This window comes from Panthera tigris, chromosome X, assembly GCF_018350195.1.
Source record: "Panthera tigris isolate Pti1 chromosome X, P.tigris_Pti1_mat1.1, whole genome shotgun sequence".
NCBI lineage: Eukaryota > Metazoa > Chordata > Mammalia > Carnivora > Felidae > Panthera > Panthera tigris.
This window is the reverse complement of record NC_056677.1, coordinates 44,234,595-44,257,322: the sequence shown is the minus strand read 5'-3', so window position 1 is coordinate 44,257,322 and position 22,728 is coordinate 44,234,595. Positions and strand designations below refer to the sequence as shown.

Below are 22,728 nucleotides of genomic sequence, written 5' to 3'. Positions count from 1 at the left end.
CTTCCCAAGCTCTCTGCTCCTTAACACAAGCAAAAATCAGGAAACAGGTACAAATGACCTGTTGGTTTTAGCAGACTACTTATCTGAGTTTTGACTCAGAGTGGCCTGACCCTTTATGGGGATGCTAAGGCTTGCTGTGTGTCTGGATTTTCAAAATGTGAATCCTTTTGAGGATGACTCTCTCATTGGGAATTACCCATGCCACTATATATGAAATAAGTGAAGTGTTGCCATAAGTGGAAGGAGGATCAGCTTTAGTGTCAAACATACTTAAGTGTAAAGCCCCAACTCCAGCACTCACTAGCTATCTACACTCTCATCATCATTGATGCCTACACAAAACCTCAGTGAGAAGTTATATATATAAAAATATTATATAGACACAATATATATTATATATAACAATATATAATTATATACAATAAAATTATATATAGTAGTATAATGTATATCATTGGCTATTACTTATACTGAAACATAATTTCATTAAATATTTTATAACATTATTTTGTATTCTTAGCTTTTTTAAAGTTTGTTTATCCCCCGCTCACCTGTCTCTGTCTCTCTCTGCCTCTCAAAAATAAAGAAAATAAAAAAATAAAAAACATTAAAAAAATTAAATAAAAAAAGAAATCCTGCCTTCAAGATGCTCAGAGTCTAGTGGGGGAGAAATATAAACAGATAAGTAAACCATAACCTTTTTGATTATCTATACCGTGCCATGCAAATTCATACAATACATAAATATATATTTAGCATGTTTTCATTTTTTGAAATAAAAAAACTATCTTTTAAAGTCAAACATAAAAGATGAAGTCAAAGGAACCTAGCAAAAGAGAGAGAGAGAGAGAGAGAGAAGGGCAGAGAGAGAGGGAGAGAGGGAGAATACGAAGCAGGCCCCACACTGTCAGAGCAGAGCCTGATGCAGGGCTTGAACTTATGAACCCTGAGATCATGACCTGAGCTGAAACCAAGAGGCAGACACTCAACTGAGTGAGCCTCCCAGGCACCCCTGTGTTCTTAGCTTTTAATCTTAGAGTTATGTTTAATTTAATTTAATTTAATTTAATTTAATTTTTTTTGCTAGGTTCCTCTGACTTCATCTTTTATGTTTAACTTTAAAAGATAGTTTTTTTATTTCAAAAAATGAAAACATGCTAAATATATATTTATGTATTGTATGAATTTGCATGGCACAGTATAGATAATCAAAAAGGTTATGGTTTACTTATCTGTTTATATTTCTCCCCCACTAGACTCTGAGCATCTTGAAGGCAGGATTTCTTTTTTTATTTAATTTTTTTAATGTTTTTTATTTTTTTTATTTTCTTTATTTTTGAGAGGCAGAGAGAGACAGAGACAGGTGAGCGGGGGAGGGAGAGAGAGAGAGAGAGGGAGACACAGAATCCGAAGCAGGATCCAGGCTCTGAGCTGTCAGCACAAAGCCTGATGCGGGGCTCACTCACAAACTGTGAGATCGCGACCTGAGCTGAAGCCGGACGTTTAATGGACTGAGCCACCCAGGCACCCTGAAGGCAGGATTTCTATATGATCCATCTCCGTTGTCCTCCATAGCTAGCACAGTACCTAATTTATACTTGGTGTCAGTGTACTCTCATTGATGAATTACATTCTTGGTCTCTACCTCTACAAGTGATGTGGTTCCATTTGGAAGTTCTTTTCAAGGTTTATACCAACAGATCTATGGAAACTACTAACATGCCTACAGAAAATTCAGATTTTCCTATGTTATAATTTTAACTTGCTTATTTTTATTTGAGGCTTTGACTTGAATGTGGTTAGATGTGGGCCAGATTTGTTTCTTCACATTCTATACTAGGCTGGGTGGTAAACACACCTAACATTACACAACAGAGGCAATACAACAATATTATCATTACCCAAAATGTTATTGAGTCTTTTGTGAAGGTGCAGATTTTATCAAAATGGTTGTGTGGAGTCATGTCAAAACAGACTATCTTCTTTTCTGAATCACTTTATGAAGTTTTATGCATGCTAAGGGAATCAAGTTTCCAAGTATTTAAACAGCTTGTCCAAGGTTACACAGCTATTAACTGGTAGAAATGTGATTAGAATGTAAATCTATACTAGGATAAAGCTCAAGATTATTCATTATATCATGCATAAAAATAAAAAAACAACACGAAACACAGTTCAGGAACCTAGAGTTTTTAAGCAAATGAGGATCTTACCTAAGCTGTAAACGCTGTACACCACCAAAAATGCCATAACAATAAAACAGCAGTCAATGAAATAATTCTTTAGATAAGTTATGGTGGTAGTGTGAGAGCATAGGCTAGGGAGCCAGAAAAACTTGAATTCAAATCCCAGCTCCACTCTGATTTTTGGTTTTCTTTTATTTAATTGGCATTAATAGCAAGATGTTATGGGAATTAAAGAAGATGAAATGTTTAACCTGGCGCCTGGTGCATAGACTGTTCTCTACCAATGTTGGATGACTTAAACCCATCTCGTTTCTTTGGTCCTAGGCAATATTAAACATTAACCCACTTGACCATAAATGAAAATTCTGTTACAAAGGCAAGTTTTATGATTGTTTTTGTCTCTCTCCTTTTTGGTGAAGCTATAAGATGGGAGTTAAACTTCAAGCAATTAGCAGATAATACTTAAGCAACATTAGTGAAATATTTAATAATAGCAAATCCAAACACTGGAATGCCATGCTCTTGAAAATGATTTTACTATTCTAAAATTACACATTCTTTCAATGTTTTTCTAATAGGGGCATACTAACATGGTTATGTTGAGTTCAATTGGGATTGTATTAAACCTGTAAGTTATGGCTTGTGTGTTCTAGAAAATAAGGTTTTGCCTGCCATTATCATTAGGAGGATGATTTACCCTATAATTCCCCTCCCATGTTAGTGTATCTTTTCCCTCTCTCCCCTTCCCTTTGGTACAGGCTCTTGCAAAGACACTGAGATTGAAGGGGAATAATCAGTAGTGGAAGTGTTGAATTATTAAATTATAATAAATTATACAAAATTATAGAGATGAGACATGGGGACCTTGCCTGATGATTCTGAGGAATCCTTGTGATATGGCTGGAATCTGGAGAATTTATCACCTGAAAGGAGCATTGTGAGAGTATTGTGACCACTTCCTTATCACCCCAGCCACCACCTGCATCATCTCTAGTTCTGCAAAACTGTCTCTCCATTTATCATTCAAATCTTTCAAAACACTCAAGTTTTATAATTTCTTTTTAACTAGATCCTATTGTGAATGTCATCACTTCTCCAATTATGTTTTACATGTGGTACTTGCTTATATACAAAGAAGTCATTGATGTTCAATTTCTTTCTTACATGCAATGAACAATCTGAATTTGAAGTTAAAAACATAACACCATATATAATAGCATCTCCCAAAAGTGACATGCTTAGGTATAAATCTGGAAAAATAAGTATAGGATCTATGTGTGGGTAACTATAAAACTCTGATGAAATATAAAAGAAGAAATAAATAAATGGAGAAATATTCCATGTACACATATAGGAAGACTCAATATTGTCAAGACATCTGTTTTTCCCAATTTGATTTCTATATTCAAAGTAATCCCAATTAAAGTAACAGCAAGTTATTTTGTAGATATTGAAAAGGTGATTTTAAATTTATATGAAAAGACAAAAGATAAGAATTGTCAACACAATATTGAAGAAGAAAGAAGTTGGAGGGCTGACACTACACAACTTCAAGGCTTACACAGTAATCAAGACTGTGTAGTATTGGCAAAGGAATTTTAAAAAATAGGTCATTGGAACAGAAGAGAGCCCAGAAATAGATCCATACAAATATACAAAACTGATCATTGAGGAGAAAAGGCGATTTAATGGAGAAAGTAGTCTTCTCAACAAATGGTGTTAGAACAACTGGACATCCACATGCAAAATAAATAAATGTAGACACAGACTTTGCATCTTTCATATAAATTAACCCAAACTGGACCATAGATCTAAATGTAAAATACAGAACTATGAAACTCCTAGAAGATAAAATAGGAGAAAATCTAGGTGACCTTGGGTTTGGCAATCATATTTTAGATACAATACCAAATGTATAATCCATGAAAGAAAAAACTGATAACTTAGACTCAATTAAAATTAAACACTTGTGCTCTGCCAAAAATGCTCTCTTTTTCTTTTTTAAAAGTTTTTATTTAAATTCCAGTTAGTTAACATACAGTGTAATATTAGTTTCAGGTGTACATTTAGAAATTCAACACTTAACATACAATACCCAGTGCTCATCACAACAAGTGCACTCCTTAATCCCCATCTCCTATTTAACCTATGCCCCCCCACCTCCCTTCAGGTAATCATCAGTTTGTTCTCTATAGTTAAGAGTCTGTTTCTTGGTTTGCGTCTCTCTCTTTTTCTATGATTGTTTCTTTTCTTAAATTCCACATATGAGTGAAATAATATAGCATTTGTCTTTCTCTGACTTATTTTGCATAGCATAACACACTGTAGCTCCATCCACATTGTTGCAAATAGCAAGATTGCATTCTTTTTTATGGCTGAGTAATATTCCATTATATATATATATATATATATATATATATATATATATATACACACACATACACACACACACACACACATACATGCATACCACATCTTCTTTATCCATTCATCAGTCTATGGACACTTGGGCTGTTTCCATAATTTGGCTATTATAGATAATGCTGCTATAAACATTGGGTGCATGTGTCCCTTTGAATGAGTATTTTTGTATTCTTTGGGTAAATACTTAGTAGTGCAATTGCTGGATTGTAGTGTAGTTCTATTTGCAAAACACACTCTTAGGAGAATTAAAACACAAACCAGAGACTGAGAGAAAAACTTTCCAACATATATATTCCAATACATCTTTCCAATATACAATTCCCAATACATCCAATTAAGGACTGGAATCTAAAATATACAAAGAAAAACTCAACAAAAAGAAAACAAATAACCTAATTAAATATAAGCAAAATATATAAACAAATATCTCACCAAACAAGATATATAGACGGTATGTAAGCATGTGAAAAAATGTTCAGCATCATAATTATTTAGTGAATTGCAAATTAAAACAATGAGAAACCACTACAAACCTATCATAATGTCTAAATTCTAAAACACTGCCAAATGCCTGCAAGGATGTGGAACAACATATGTGGAACATAAATTCTCATTCACTACTAGTAGGAATGCAAAATAGTACAGCCAACTTGGAAGACAGCTTGGCGATTTCTCACAGAACCCCACGTAACCATACAGTATGATCCATCAACAAAACTCCTTGGCATCTACCCAAATGAGTTGAAAATAATATCAATACAGGAGAGATGCTAGGAAGATGGCAGAATAGGAAGACCCTAAGCTTGCGTCATCCTACAGATACCACTAGATAACAGTCACATCAGCACAAATAACTCAGAAAATGATCTGAAGCCTGGCAGAACAAACTCCAAAACTAAAGGTAGAGACGAGGTCACATCAAACAAAAAAAAATAAGATAGGGAGGGTCAAGAAGTGGTTTGGAAGCAAAGTGGACCTTGGCCGCCCATGGTGGGGAGGGAGCCAATAGTGCAGAGAAGGGTGAGAAACACACTATCACACTGGGGAGCCTACACAGGGAATATGAATCCCCCTAACATTTAGCTTTGAAAGCAAGAGGGGCTGAATTTCATGATTCTTATAACGAGTGGAACTTAAAGCCTGGAATTTAAAAAATCTGTAGTATCTGCTCTAGGAGAGCCCTGAGGTGTATAGGAAACTGAGTCCTCACTCTTAAAGACACAGTAGGACAAATAACCTGGAAGAAGCAGTTTGAAAAATGCTGGTGGCAGATGAGAGGGAGAATGATTTATTCATCTGATAGTATGGCTCAGAGAGGCAAGTATTATGGGGAGACACCTCCAGGAACAAAGGAGCTGACACATGCCATTTGCTTCTCCCACATACCCAGCATAAACACATAGCCACCTGTGGGAACCAGCAGGGTTCCCACACTCACTACCTAACTTGCTTACACCAAAACCTGCCTCTTGTGCCCTCCCAGTCATGCTTTCCTCAGTTCTAGCACTGTGGACCCTTACCCCAGAAGACCTTTGCAAACTCCACCAAAACCTTGTCTCCTGACCTACTTACATGTTTTGTAGAAATTAAGTTCCAGTGGTGATGGTGGTGGCAGATCTCACCCAATAAACAGATTGGTGCCTACCTTGTTAAAAACACATGCCACCCTGGCCAGGGACCAAACACAGCTCACAACAGGCAAATAGAGCCACTGCAGACAGCTTTACTGAAGGAAAAAGCAGCCAGAACTCTACAGCAGGGCACACATAACACACATAGGAATCACTCTCTGAAGTGCCAGGTTCTGGGGAAGTGGGGACACTGCACTGCAGGGCACTACAGGACTTCTTCCTCATAAGGCCACTACCTTCAAGAGCAAGAGATGTAGCTGACTTTTCTAAAACACAGAAACAGAAAAGTGGGACAAGATGAGGAGACAGAGGAATATATCCCAAAAGAAAGAACAGGACAAAACCACAGCAAGAGACCTAAGGAAGACAGATATAAGTAATATGCATGATAGAGAATTTAAAGTAATGATCATAAAGATACTCACTGAACTTGAGAAAAGAGTGGAGAACATAACAAAGAAATAAAAAAGAGCCCATCAGAAGTGAAGAACACAATAAATTAAATTAAAAATACACATGATGGGGGCGTCTTGGTGGCTCAGCTGGTTGAACATCTGACTTCGGCTCAAGTCATGATCTCATGGTTCATGGGTTCAAGCACTGCATCGGGCTCCAGGCTGGTGGTGTGGATCCTGCTTGGGATTCTCTATCTCTCCCTCTCTCTCGATGCCCCTCCCCAACTTGTGCTCTCTCTCTTTGTCAAAAATGAATAAACTTTTTAAAAAAATACATGCGATGGAATAAATAGCAGGCTAGATGAAGCAAAGGAATGAATTAATGACCTGGAAGACAGTAATAAAAGGTAATCAAGCTGAGAAAATGAGAGGAAAAAATGATGTAAATGTAGAATAGCCTTTGGGAGCTTTGTAGCTCAGTCAAGCATACTAACATTCAGATTGTAGGAATCCCAGAAGGAGAAGGGAGAGAAAGGGGGAAGAACATTTATTTGAAGAAATAATAGCTTAAAACTTCCCTAATCTGGGGAAGGAAACATATCCAGATTTAGGAGTCACAGAGATTCCCCCAAAAATCAACACAAAGAGGTCCATACCAAGACACATAGTAATCAAAATGGCAAAAATCCATACTAAAGAAAAAAATTTAAGGAAGACAGTTACATACAAGGGAAAGCCCATAAGACTATTATCAGGTCTTTCTGCACAACTTTTGCAAGTCAGAAGGGAGTGGATTATATATTCAAAGTGCTGAAAGGGCAAATCTGCAGCCAAGAATACCCTATCCAGCAGGGTTATCACTCACAATAAGAGAGAGTTTCTCAGATGAACAAAAACTAAAGGAACTCATAATCACTAAACCAGTTCTACAAAAAATATTAAAGAGGACTCTTTGAGTGGAAAGAAAAGACCATAAGTGAGAGTATTAAAAATAAAAAGATATAAAAGCAGTAAAAAAATAAGTTTTTCTATAAAAATCAGTCAAGATATTCATAAAATGATGTAAAATATGACAACATATACCTAAAATGTGGGGAGGAGAGGAGTAAAGAATGGGTTCAAATTTTAGTGACCATCAGCTTAATATAGAATGCTATATGCAGAAGATGTTATATACAAACCTAATGGTAGCCACAAATCAAAAACCAGGAGTAGATACATACAAAAGAATAAAGAGAAAGGAATCCAAGTATATCAGTAAAGAAAGTTAAAAAAAAACATGAAAGAGAGCAAGAGAAGAAAGGTTCAGAGAAAAGTTACAAAAACAACCACAAAACAAGTAACAACATGGAAATAAATACATATCTATCCATAAGTACTTTGAATGTAAATGGATTAGATGCTGCAATCAAAAGATATAGGATGACAGAATAGATTTAAAAAACAAGACCAATCTCTATGCTGCCTACAAGAGACTCATTTTAGACCTAAGGACATCTGCAGATTAAAAATGAGGGGATGTAGAAACATCTGTCATGCAAATGGAAATCAAAAGAAAGCAATACTTATATTGGACAAATAGGCTTTAAAGAAAAGACTGTAATAAGAAATGAAGGACACTGTATACTAATAAGGGAGACAATTTGACAAGAAGATATAACAATTGTAAATATTTATGTACCCAACATGAAAGCACCCAAAACATAAAACAGTTCATAACAAACAAAGGAAATAATTGATAGTAATACAATAATGATAGGGGACTTTGACATGACATGTACATTGATTGATAGATCATCCAAATAGAAAATCAGCTGAGAAACAGTGGCTTTGAGTGACACACTGGACCAGACAGATGTAACAGAAATATTCAGAACATTCCATTTTAAAACAGCAGAATACATATTCTTTTCAAGTGCACATAGAACATTCTCCAGAATAGATCACAAATTAGGCCACAAAATAAGTTTAAACAAATTGAAAAAGATCAAAGTCATAAGATGCATTTTTTTTTTACCACAATGCTATGAAACTAGAAATCAACCACAGGAAAAATTCTGGGAGGTTAAACAACATGCTACTAAACAGTAAATGGGTCAAAGAAGAAAACAAATGGGGGGGGGGGGTGCCTGGGTGGCTCAGTCCGTTCGTTAAGTGTCTGACTCTTGGTTTCAGCTCAGGTCATGATCTCACGGTTTGTGAGTTTGAGCCCCACATCAGGCTCCATACACTGACAGCTCAGAGACTGCTTGGGATTCTCTCTTTTGTCCTCTCTCTCTGCCCCTCCCCCACTTGCTCTCTCTCTCTCAAAATAAATAAACATCAACAACAAAAGAATGATTTTTTTAAAAAAAGAAGAAATCAAAAATTACATGGAAACATGGAGCGCCTAGGTGGTTCAGTCAGTTAAGCATCCGATTTCGGCACAGGTCATGATCTCACAGTTCATGGGCTCAAGCTCTGCACTGGGCTCTGTGCTGACACCTCAGAGTCTGGAGCCTGCTTCAGATTTTGTGCCTCCTTCTCTCTCTGCCCCTCCCCCAACTGCATGCTGTCTCTATCATAAATAAATGTTAAAAAAATTTTTTTTAATTACCTGGAAACAAATGAAAAAATCAACAGTCCAAAATCTTTTGAGATGCAGCAAAAACAATTCTAATAGGAAAGTTAATAGTAATACAGGTCTAACTCAAGAAGCAACAAAGATCTCAAAAAACAACCTAACTTTACAACTAAAGAAGCTAGAAAACTAAGAACAAATAAAACCCCAAAGCATGTAAATGAAGGAAGTAATAAAGATCAGAGCAGAGAAATAAATGATATAGAAACTAAAAACAAATAGAACATATCAAGGAAACATGGAGCTGGTTCTTTGCAAAAATTAATAAAATTGATAAATCTCTAGTCAGACTTATCAAAAAGAAAAGAGAAAGGATCAAATTAAAGAAAATCACAAATGAGAGGAGAAATCACAACCAATAGCAAAGAAATACAATAATAAGAGAATATTATGAAAACCTACATGCTAAAAAATTGGACAACCTAGAAGAAATGGATAAATTCCTAGAAACCTATAAATTACCAAAACTGAAACAGGAAGAAATTGAAAACTTGAAAAGACTGATAAATAGCAAAGAAATTTGATCAGTAATCAAAGAAACTCCCAACAAACAAAAGTCCAGGGGCATATTGTTTCACAGGTGAATTCTGCCAAACATTTAAAGAAGACCTAATATCTATTCTTCTCAAACTATTACAAAAATAGAAAAGCAAGGAAAACTTCCAAATTCATTCTATGAGACCAGCATTACCCTGATATCAAAACCCGATAAAGACATCACTAAAAAAGAGAACTACAAGCCAATATGCCTGATGAACATACATGCAAAGTTTCTCAACAAAATACTAGCAAACTGAATCCAACAAGACCTTTAAAAAAATCGTTAACCACAATCAAGTGCCATTTATTCCTGGGTTTCCAGGGCGGATCAATAGGTTCAATATTCATGAATCAATCAACGTGCTATAACATACTAATAAAAGAAAGGATAAGAACCAAATGACCATTTCAATAGATGAAGAAAAAGCATTTGACAAAGTACAACATTCATTCATGGTAAAAAAATAAACCCTCAACAAAATAGGTTTAGAGGGAACATAACAAAACATAATAAAGGTTGTATATGAAAAACCCACAGCTAACATAATACTCAATGGGGAAGACTGGAAAATTTTTCCACTAAGGTCAGGAATAAGACAAGGATGTCCAATCTCACCATTTTTATTCAACATAGTACTGGAAGTTTTAGCCACTGCAATTAGACAACAAAAATAAATAAAAGGCACCCAAATTGGTAGGAAAGTAGTAAAATTTTCACTGTTTGCAGATGACATGATACTCTATATAGGAAACACAAAAGACTCCACCAAAAAACTACTAGAACTGGTAAATGAATTCAGTAGGGTTGCAGGATACAAAGTCAATGTACAGAAATCTCTGGCATTTCTATACACTCATAATGAAGCAGCAGAATGGGAAATTAAGGAAACAATCCCATTTATGATTGCAATTTCACTATAAAACAGTGATGAAAGAAATTCAAGACTACACAAATAAATGGAAAGACTTTCCATGCTTATGGATTTGAAGTACAAATATTGTTAAAATGTCCAGACTACCCAACACTATCTATAGGTTTAATGCACTCTCTATCAAACTACCAACAACGTTTTTCACAGAACTACAACAGCCTTAAAATTTGTATGGAACTACAAGACCCTGAATAGCCAAAGCAATTCTTGAAAAAGAAAAACAGGGGCGCCTGGGTGGCTCAGTCGGTTAAGCGGCCGACTTCGGCTCAGGTCATGATCTCGCGGTCCGTGAGTTCGAGCCCCGCGTCGGGCTCTGTGCTGACAGCTCAGAGCCTGGAGCCTGTTTCAGATTCTGTGTCTCCCTCTCTCTGACCCTCCCCCGTTCATGCTCTGTCTCTCTCTGTCTCAAAAATAAATAAACGTTAAAAAAAAATTTTTTTTTTAAAAAAAGGAAACTTCTTGCACTATTGGTGGGAATCCAAACTGGTGCAGCCACAGTGGAAAACAGTATGGAGGTTCATTGAAAATTTAAAAAATAAAGCTGTCCTACAATCCAGTAATTGCACTACTGTGTTTACACAAAAAATGTAAATAAACATAGGTGTTTATTGCAGCATTATTTATAAAAGCCATCTTACGGAAGCAAGGGAAATGTCCATCGAGAGGTGAATGGATAAAGAAGCGGTATATGTATGAATATATATATATATATATATATATATATATATATACACACACACACATATATATATGTCACTCAGATATAAAAAAGAATGAGGGCGCCTGGTTGGCGCAGTCGGTTAAGCGTCCGACTTCAGCCAGGTCACGATCTCGCGGTCCGTGAGTTCGAGCCCCGCGTCAGGCTCTGGGCTGAATGGCTCGGAGCCTGGAGCCTGTTTCCGATTCTGTGTCTCCCTCTCTCTCTGCCCCTCCCCCGTTCATGCTCTGTCTCTCTCTGTCCCAAAAATAAATAAAAAAACGTTGAAAAAAAAATTTAAAAAAGAATGAAATCTTGCCATTTGCAATGATATGTATGGAGCTAGAGAGTATAATGCTAAGTGAAATAAGTCAGAGAAAGACAAATACCATATAACTTCACTCATATGTGGAATTTAAGAAACAAATGAGCAAAAGGAAAAAAAAAGGGAGAAATAGAGAAACAGACTCTTAATTATAGATAATTATGGCTATTAGAGGGAAGATGGATGGGGAAATGGGTGAAATAGGTGATAAGAAGCAAGTAGAGTACTTGTAATAAGCACTGGGTGATGTATGGAATTGTTGAATCACTATATTGTACACCTGCAATTAATATAAAACTGTATGCTAATTATACTGGAACTTAAAAAACTACAATGTAGTATCATCTCACTATTGTCAGAATGGCTAAACTCAAAAGCACAAAAAATAAGTGTTGGTGAGGATGTGGAGAATAAGGAACCCTCCTGAACTGTTGGTTGAAATGAAAACTTGTACAGCCACTGTGCAAAACAGTATGGAGTTTCCTTAAAAAGTTAAAAATAGAACTACCCTACTATTCAGTAACTGCACTACTGTGTATTTACCCAAAAAATACAAAAACACTAATTCAGAAGGATACATGCACTCCTATGTATATTGCAGCGTTATTTACAATAGCCAAATTGTGGGAGAAGTCCAAGTGTCTATTGCTAGATGAATGAATAAAGAAGATGTGGTGTGTCTATATACAAAATGATTAGTTTTTAACATAACTCCTTAAGTAGTTTTTACTTTTTTGCTGTAGAACCTGTTGAACGAATATGCGTCTGATAATTACATTATTTTATTTCAAAGTGTAAAGATATATTTTACTCAGGTTTATACTGACAGAATCAAGAAAGTGAATTCAAAGATGAATGTAATAGTCACTTACAAGTGAATACTTCAACCTTAGCAAGGAACAGACAGCTCTCTGGCTCCCATTCTACATTTTGGGATACTCCTGCTCTGTCCATTTCTTTGGTTCACTTCCCCTGTGCCCCTCCTTAGTATTCCCACTATAGTCTATACTCATTTGCATTTCAGAGTCTACAGTTTGTGTTTTGTTTTTGTTTTCAAATTTTTATTTATATTCTAGTTAATTAACATATAGTGTAATATTGGTTTAGGGAGTAGAATTTAGTGATTCATCACATACATATAACACCCAGTGCTCATCATAACAAGTGCCCTCCTTAATGCCCATCACACATCTAGCCCATTCCCCACTCACCTCGCTCCGTCAATCCTCCATTTGTTCTCTATTGTTAAAGTCTCTTATGGTTTGTTTCCCTCTCTTTTTTTCCCTTTCCGTGTGTTCATCTGTTTTGTTTCTTTTTTTTTTTTTTAATTTTTTTAACGTTTTATTTATTTTTGAGACAGAGAGAGACAGAGCATGAACGGGGGAGGGGCAGAGAGAGAGGGAGACACAGAATCGGAACCAGGCTCCAGGCTCTGAGCCATCACGGGGCTCGAACCACGGACCGCGAGATCGTGACCTGAGCTGAAGTCGGACGCTTAACCGACTGAGCCACCCAGGCGCCCCTGTTTTGTTTCTTTTTAAAAATTTTTTAATATTTATTTATTTTTGAGAGAGTGAGACAGAGTGCAAACAAGGAAGGGGCAGGGAGAGAGAGAGGGTGAGACAAAATCCAAAGCAGGCTCCAAGCTCTAAGCTGTCAGCACAGAGCCTGACACGGGCTCAAACTCACAAACTGAGATCACGACCTGAGCTGAAGTCAGACACTTAACCGATGGAGCCACCCAGGAGTCCCTCTCGTCTGTTTTGTTTCTTAAATTCCACACAAGTTTGTTTTTATTTATCTTCTTCCAACACAAAGTTGTGAAATCCAAGATTATGACAAACAATGTTTCATTCATCTTTGCATACCCAGGGTCCAGAACACCTATGGAAATATGGTGGGCAGAACTATTTGATGTTATAATAAATTAATATTTTATAGACAACACAGATAGGGAAAATGTGCACTTGTAATAGGGACTTAATATAGTGGATGATATTTTTGGAGGCATGATTTCTTTTCAAGCAAACTTCTAGGGTACTGTGAGGCTTTCTGGGAGAATCTCTAACAAAAGAATTTGTTAGCAGCCCCACCTGCTATCTAGTAAACTTCTCATTATAAAGCCTGACTTAGAACAATGTTTTCAACAACACCCCAATCATTCATGTGATATAACTCCAGGACTTAAAAGATATATTCAAAGCCCATGTTAGTATTTCTTTCTTTTAATTTTTACATTTATTTATTTTTGAGAGACAGAGAGAGACAGAACACAAGTGGGGGAGGAGCAGAGAGAGAAGGAGACACAGAATACAAAGCAGGATCCAGGCTCTGAGCTGTCAGCACAGACACTGAGACAGGGCTCGAATTCACAAACCGTGAAATCATGACCTGAGCGGAAGTCAGACACCGAACCGACTGAGCCACCCAGGCACCCCTCATGTTAGTATTTCTTAATACATTCATTTATATTCTATCATCTTTTAGTCAAACTCAATGTAAAGGAAATTTTATATCACTACTGAAAATACAAAACATGCATTATATGCTATGGTAAATATGTTCAGAAATTAATTCCATGAGAGACAGGGGCCAAACTATGGTGGAGAAGGATGCAAGGACAGTGAAGTTTGCTCTTGGAGCAGTTGTGTGTGTAGAAAGTGAAATGTGGGTGATGTAACTATAGGACCTAGGACAGTGATCCACTCTAAAGCACAAATTATTGCAGAAGCCAGGCCAATAGGTATTGGTGAGGGTTACCTAATAGAAGAACAGGTAGGTGCTTATCATAAATGCTCGACCTGATAATATCACCCCTAATGCTGAAGATCTGGAACTAAAATATCTATGATCATTGACACTAATAATGTGTTTGAAATTGGCTGTTATTCCCAAGCCATGAAAATGGAAGACAATAATGTTATTGAATCAAAAGCCAGTGTGGGCAGAAAGGTAATATTGAGAAGCGGTTGCATCATTGGGACTTGTTGCAACCTGAATACATTTGAGGTCATCCTTGAGAATACAGTGATCTGTGGTGCAGATTGCCTTCACGGGGTGCAGACTGAGCAACCACAGCCCCAGATACCACAGCTGGATTTCCTGAAGATAACCTTGCCAACCTACCACAACCTAAAGAAGACTATGAAAGGAAGGTCAACACCAGTAATGTGTGAAGACAACAGTGAGATACCTCCTAAAGACTTGGTAATAAGATACCCCCAGAGAGTTAAACTACTTAAGTCAACATGTGGCAAGGTAGTATCAGTTTATCTATCAAGACTTACAGTACCTCAAGACTCACCACTTTTGGTTCAATTGCAAGCTTAACTGAACCACCTTCTGATTTGCTAATATGGCCTCCAAGCTATCATTCAGAGAAAGGAGGAACTCTGGATGAGAGCACCAGAATTCTACTCTGCACATAGTAAATTTAGAGAAGCTTTCTTATTTATACATTAGTCTAATATGAATATGGTTTGTATAGTTTGGCCCCCAAGTCTGCCAATTGTCTATGAGTTCTAAATATTCTGATAAAATAGTTTCTGACTCTTTAGGACAAAGAACCAATCAAAGCCCAGACAGTGTATTGTGCAGACATCACTCTTTGGGGCTTCTCCACAGCCAGACTAACAGCCTTCTCTTACCAACTATCTCACTGAAACTGAACTCAAACTTCATCACAGACATTCTAGGCAATTATGCTAAGCGGTAGGACAGACCCTGACATGCTTGTGACATAAAAAGCAGCAACTGGCAGGAAGATAGAAATGATTTTATCAATAGCGACTTACTGCAATGTGGCCATAGCTCTTGCGTCAAGATAACAGACTTTCACCAGGTGAATAGTATCAAGTCTAGAAAGGGTACTTCACACTGTTCTCTTATTCATCCATGAACACACAGTATAGTAGTTATCTATGCTGTGTAGAAAATTACCCCCAAAATGTAGAAGCTTATTATCTTTTGAGCATTTACTATCTTACACAGTTTCTGCAGATCAAATATCTAGGAATGGCTCAGCTGGCAGTTCTGGCTCAGTGTGCCTCATGAGGTTTCTTTCAAGAAGTCAGTCAGACCGGTGGTCATCTGAGGACTTGAGTGGGGCTGGATGGTCCACTTACAACATGACTACCTCACAGGGCTGTTGGCAGGAGGCCTCAGTTCCATACCAGGTGAGCCTCTCCACAGGGCTGGTGGGTATCCTCATGACATGGCAGTTGGCTTCCCTCAGCTTCCTTCAGATCCAAGTGAGGAAGGACTCAATCCCTAAAGTTGCACACCATCACTTCCACTTCATTTTATTTCTTAGAAGCAAGTCACTAAGTCCATCTCACAGTCAAGAGGGAGGGGATTAAGCTCCACCTTTTGTACCTTTAGAAGGGAGGAGAATCTAAGAATTCATGTTCATATACTAAAACCACCATCACAAACACACATATCCATTTATACCTGGTATTCTCACTAGTGCACAATCAGCACCTCTCAAGGGTTTCCACATTGAGGAAGATGGGTTCAGGAAGGACTTCTCTTTATTAATGGGAATGGTACATGACATCATCCGAGGTCTTCACCCTATAACGTTCTGTAAATACCACCATCTTAGACATTTAAATTTTTGTCCCAAAATATACCATATATTTCATTAAGCATAATTTAACTTCTCTAGACTTAACAGAAATTATTATAAATAAAATCATGAGGGATAAAAAATTTAACTCCATGAAATAAAAATTATAAAAGTTTAAAATTAAGAATGAAATATAAATAATACATGTAACTGATTTCCCTTTTACTAAGCATTCTGTAAATGCTGTGTCATTTAATCTTCCTAATAGCCATTTTGTGTACCACTCAATTGTTCTTGGTTTCCACCTCTTGCCTGAGTGCCACTTTTAGAAAATAGAAAAGGGCGCCTGGGTGGCTCAGTTGGTTGAGCGTCCAATTCTCGGTTTCAGCTCAGGTCGAGATCTCACATTTCATAAGTTCAAGCCCCACATCAGGTTCTAAGCTGACATCATGGAGCCTGCTTGGGTATCTCTCTCCCTCTCTCGCTGCCCCTCACTGGCATGTGCTGTCTCTGTCTTTCTCAAATTAAATAAACTTATATAGATATAGATATAGATATAGATATAGATATAGATATAGATATATAGATATATAGATATATAGATATATAGATATATAGATATAAAGAAAATAGAAAAAAGAATGCTCAAACAAAAGAACAAGCTCTTTGAAATTAGACAGGATTTAATCCTAATACCTGCCATCTACTGCTATCCAACATTGTAAAGTATGAAAATCCCCACTACTGTTCCTCATAGAGGAATAAATAAATATGTAAAACAACTAGCACAGTGCCTAACAAATAGCAACACTCAAAACTACCAGCTATAATTATTGTCATTATTGTTTAAAAACAGAAAAGAACATTAATGATTTTAGATTGGAGCTTTACACATTTGTCACACATTTTCTCAGATGTTTAAAACCCTCTTTTCTTGTCAAAACCACTAGGCCCAGAGAAGTTAAGTGATATTTTCTTGTGGATTCTACTTTCTAATTTCCTTCCTGAACCCTCAGCCTGTATCCTACTCTACTTCCAGCCATTACAAACTACTCCAAGTTCCCTGAAACCAGCAAGTTCTCACCTCCACATTCACTCTTTCTTCTGTACACACACATGCTGGATGATTCTCTATTTGTTAATCAAGCTTTAATTTCTCCACCATTCTAAATTTTATGAGTCCCTTTGTTCATTGTCTCTCCCCCTAGAACCAAATATTGATGAAAGCAGGGGATCTGACTATTGTGCTCTCAGCTGTACCCCCAAACCCTGAAAGACCTATAGTAAATGACCACCCATAAATATTTAATGAATTAATTATCTGTCCCTTGAACCAGTCTAGGATACACAGTTTGGTGCATATGGGGCTTCCACTTGAACTCTGGGAAACATGGAAACTGGGGAGGGTTATCTTTCTGGGAACGCCTATCATCCAAAGAGGCAATACAACTAAGGCTTCAGGCTTCTAGGCTCAGACCAGTATGGAATAGGTCAGCCTTTATCTCCTCCTCTTGTTAGTTATCATGACGAGCTATTAGAAACTGCTCAACACATTCATTCATTCATTTATTTATTCATTTATTCAGCACACACTTCTTGGATGTCTCCTATACTGATAGGCACTGATTTAGGGGTCAAGGATAAGTCATAAACAAGTTACTTCTATGAGGCCACAGGTGAATGAACGGGCAGACAAATACCTGTCTGCTTATAACACGGTGCTGTTAGGACCATGACAAGGAAAGTACTGGGTTCTAGTATCAGGTTCTAGGAGTGGTTGATGTTCTTCATTTCATGTTGTTTGTCTCTAATACTGAAGCCTCAGTCATCAAGTCCTGAGGCATCCTTCTGGAATATTCTTCATGTTTCTATTCTTGCAGGCTCTGCAATGCTTGATCTGGCCTGGATTTCACAAGACAAATACTGGAATCCTGAGGTTTTTTGCCAGAGGTGGATCTTATCAACATCCAGAGTATTTGATAATAATAATTAAAAAAATAATGATAATATCAGCTACCGCTTATTTTCAAATATACTTATAGATTCTTATTTTATTCATTGGTTTATAATCCATTATTATTATTATTCATTGTGATGCTCAACATGTCCCATTTTAAAACATTACCCATGTGGGGCTCCTGGGTGGCTCAGTCAGATGAGCATCCAACTCTTTGGTTCGCTCAGGTCATGATCCCACAGTTCATAAGTTTCAGCCCCACATTGGGCTCTGTGCTGATGGTGCGGAGCCTGCTTGGGATTCTCTCTCTCTCTCCATCTCTCTCTTCCCCTCCCCTGCTCATGCTCTGTCTCTGTCTGTCTGTCTGTCTCTCTCAAAATAAATAAATAAACTTAAAAATAACGTAATAAATAAATGAAACATTACCCATGTGCCAAGCACAGTACTAAATGCTTTCTTTACTATGTCTAAACCTTGCCACATACCCATTAAGAAATTCCTATTTTTTATGCCAATTCTACATATTGGGTAACTGAAGTTAAGGTAAATGTAGGGAATTGTCAAGTTATAGTTCCAGTAGAAAATGGTGGTTCAAAGTGCAGGCTCAATTCTAAATACCATTCTATACTAAAAGAAACCTGGTCTCCTCGGAAAAATGGCTGATTCCAGGGCTGGCACAGCAGAAGTACAAAAAGAGGCAGGAACATCTCGCTGCACCAAAAACGGTTTCAAAGAAAAATAGACACATATCAAGAAGACACAGGAGCAGGAATCAAGGGGCTTTCACTGGCCAAATCTGGGGAAATTCGAGCATCAAAATAAATCATGATTGTAATGGGTTATTATACACTGAATAAAATATATATCCATGAACCAATACTGAAACATATGAAGACATGAATAATTAATAAATGACGGAGAGAGAACAGCTCTTCGTTGCAGAAGAATCCTCACCAGTAAAATGGGGGGGAAATACTGGAGTTGGAAACACACACCTTTTACACCATCATATATTAATGGATTCAGTCAAGAATCGTCAATGGGTCATAGAACACAATATTACCATAGCCTTCAAGTATCTCCACACAAAATATTTAAGTGAACAATGGGAAAATATTAACTTTACATTAGAGTAATCTGATGAATACTACCTTAGCCAAGAGATCAAATTTAATATTGCCAATTACAGAATAAATGGATATTATGTGCCAACTTATATAATGCACTGCGAAGGATATAGTATCACTTTGTGGTATTCCTGACAGAAACGCATACGTGGAATCTAATCATAAGCATAGAATCATGTAAACCCAAGTTGAGGGGCACTCTAGTAAATGGTTTATACTTCTCAGAATTGTTATGGTTGTGCGAGACAATAAGTTTGAGGACTTATTCCAGAGGGAATAAGAATAAAGTGTAATAACAATGAAATAAAATGCATGATAGTAGACTGGAGAGAAGAATGGACAAACCATAAAATTTATAAAATTTTCTACAAATAGCATTATTGAGATAATTGGTCATATTTGAATAAGGTCTATAATGAGATGTATAATACAGATATATAACCAATGTTCATGTGTTGATTTTCATAATTGTAGTGTGTTTATGCAAAAGGATGTCCTTGTTCTAAAGTATTTAGAATACCAAATATTTAATGTATCTATAGCTTACTGTCAAAGAGATTAGAAAAATTTGTATGTATGTGTATCTTTGTGTAGTGTGTGCAAGGAGAAGAAAAAGAGGAGGGGAAAAAGAGAGTGAAAGACAGGGAGTGAGAAAGATAGTGAAAGATAAAAAATATGCAAAATATTAACAATTGAGGTATTTGGGTCAAGTAAAAACAGGAGTTTCCTGGCCTATTATTTCAATGTTTTGTAAGTTTGTAATTATTTCAAACTAAAATGTATCTCCCCCACAAAAAGCATGTGGGTTCTGAATACCGATGGGATAAACGCCTGGCTCCTTCATTTATTAACTCTATGATCACAGAAATGTTACTTGATCTCTGATTCAAAGTTTTTGACCTGTAAATAGGGATAATCATTGACCAATTGCAATTACATGAAATGATACATACAATATGTTTTGAGCAGTATTTTGGACCTAGGGAATACTCAATAAAAATTAAATCTCTCTACTATTTTTGATTTAAAAAAAAAAAAAAGTCTGAAAAGTACATCATTAACCTAACATTTCTGGTTCCAAGTACTCAGATCTAACCATGTCACTGAGGTGCCCACCAGCAGTCAGACTCTATGGGCTCCTGGGGCATTTAGAGCTCAGTAAAAGGTAGCTTTCATCACGATTGGAACTATTAATCCCAGCACTTCTGATCTTAATGCCTAGCCTCTTACCACTCCACTTAGCTGCCTAAGTGTGTTCTTGGGGGGTCAAGAAATCCTCACGTTAACATCTAGTATGTACTAAACTCACTAGACTTGTATATATGCCTTCTACATTGTTCAGGGAGAGCTGAATTATTTTTGACCCTTCCTTCTGACTAGTACAATGTATTACAGTAACAGGATCTACCATTTATTGGCAGCCTCCAAAGTACCATACTTGACAACCCTGGGAGCAGGTTTTAAATATCTCTGTCTCTTTAAGGATTAAATACACAGGTTCAGAGAGGTAGAGACTTGCCCCAGACACAAAGCCAGTAAGAAGTGGCACATAGGATATCTCACCACAATACGCATGCTCTTACTACTATCCTGAGCTGTCTTCAGTCCTAACAATGTACCCTATCAATTAACCACCACCTTCCAAACAGACTATCCTATCACTTAAGGTAAAGAATACCAGTTGGCCTCACGTTTACCCTGGCATCTAGTTTGCTTCTAAGCACATAGTAGGTCCCCAAGTACCTACCTGGGAAGAGGATTTCTCTCTAACCTGGGAAGAGGGAGTACCTTTAAACATTTAAGGAGTCTCTAAAAACAAGCTTAAAAAAGGGTGGTTTGCTAACTGTACAGTAAAAACTCAAAGCAGAGATGTGATGCCATAAAGCTGGAAAGAACTCAACTAGATATTTTAGCATTGTTTATAAAGATGGTGAAGCTACAATAAGCAGCAAGGAAGAGATAGTGAACATTTGTCAGGATGGTAGATATCTTGCTCAGGAGTTAAAAAGCTGGAGTGAGGGAGGGGAGCATCATGCACTCTGGGGGTATAATAATATATGATTTTATTGGTTTGGGTGGTGATTACATAGGTTTTTACTTTATATTGTTCATCATCGATATCTGAATATATATTCTATGCACTTTTTTGTATGTATGTATATGGTATTTCAAAATTGAAACCAAAAATTTAAAAAATAGATTAGGAAGGTCCCAGCTCAGAGAAACACCAAAAATTGAATAAAGGTATTTATATGGCTACATGAAGAATGTGTCAGTCAGGAGGAGTGGTTGGTCATCCATGAAAGGAAATGCTTTTTTAAAAAATTTTTAAAAATGTTTATTTATTATTTTTGAGAGAGAGAGAGAGTCAGAGTGCGAGTGGGGGGAGGGCAGAGAGAGAGAGAGAGAGAGACGACAGAGAGAGACAGAATCTGAAGCAAGATCCAGGCTCTTAGCTGTCAGCACAGAGCCCGACACAGGGCTCGAACTCATGAGCCATGAGATCATGACCTGAGCTGAAGTGGGACTATCAACCGACTGAGTGACCCAGGCGCCCCTGAAAAGAAATACTTTTAATGCCTATCTAAGCACTGTGTAAAAATTGTCTCTACCAAGTGAGTGGCATTATTTCTGGCCTCCTTGTTAAAGTATTACTCAGTGTGAGATGCACATACTGGATGATGTTAGCTTCATGCCTTGACAGAGAGAGTTTTCATGCAAGATGTCTACTCTTGCCCCATCTTCTGGATCCTAAATTACATTAATTTGTTTCTTTTCACTCTGCAAGAACTGAGTACCAGAATGCATCTCCCAAGCAGGTACACAAACACTCACACGCACACATACATCCTATCACACCAGTGCACTGATGTGTTTCAGGGGGACATTGTGGTGACTCTACATCCATTTGATGTTGTATTCATCTAAATCAGTCACAACATATCTAATATTTTGATAATCACTGGTTTCGAACTGGCCATGTGACCAAATTCAGTCCCATATACTGGGGACGATGGGGGTGTATATCTTCTGGAAAGCATTTTGTCACAGCTTCCTGTCTCACAAAAAAGGGACACTGGAAGAGATTTTTCCTTTCTGCCTAAATACCACCATGCCTAGATATGAGGCCTGGAATTGCTACAGACATCTTGGGACCAGTCTGGTGGGACACTGAGGAGGGCAGAGAAAATAGAGGGAAAGAATCTGAAGCCTGATGAGCCAGAGGCCTCCATGTCTAGAACCCACCCTATTTTGATTTTCAGTCTATTTGGCAAATGGACCGAATATTTAATAAGTAATACCTAACTTCCAGGTACTACTACT

At 37.1% G+C, this 22,728-nt stretch overlaps 1 pseudogene; it reads left to right on the top strand.

Annotated features, from left to right (window-relative positions):
- Window positions 1-14,349: 14,349 nt before the first annotated feature.
- Window positions 14,350-17,593, top strand: LOC122235266 (annotated as a pseudogene).
- Window positions 17,594-22,728: the final 5,135 nt, after the last annotated feature.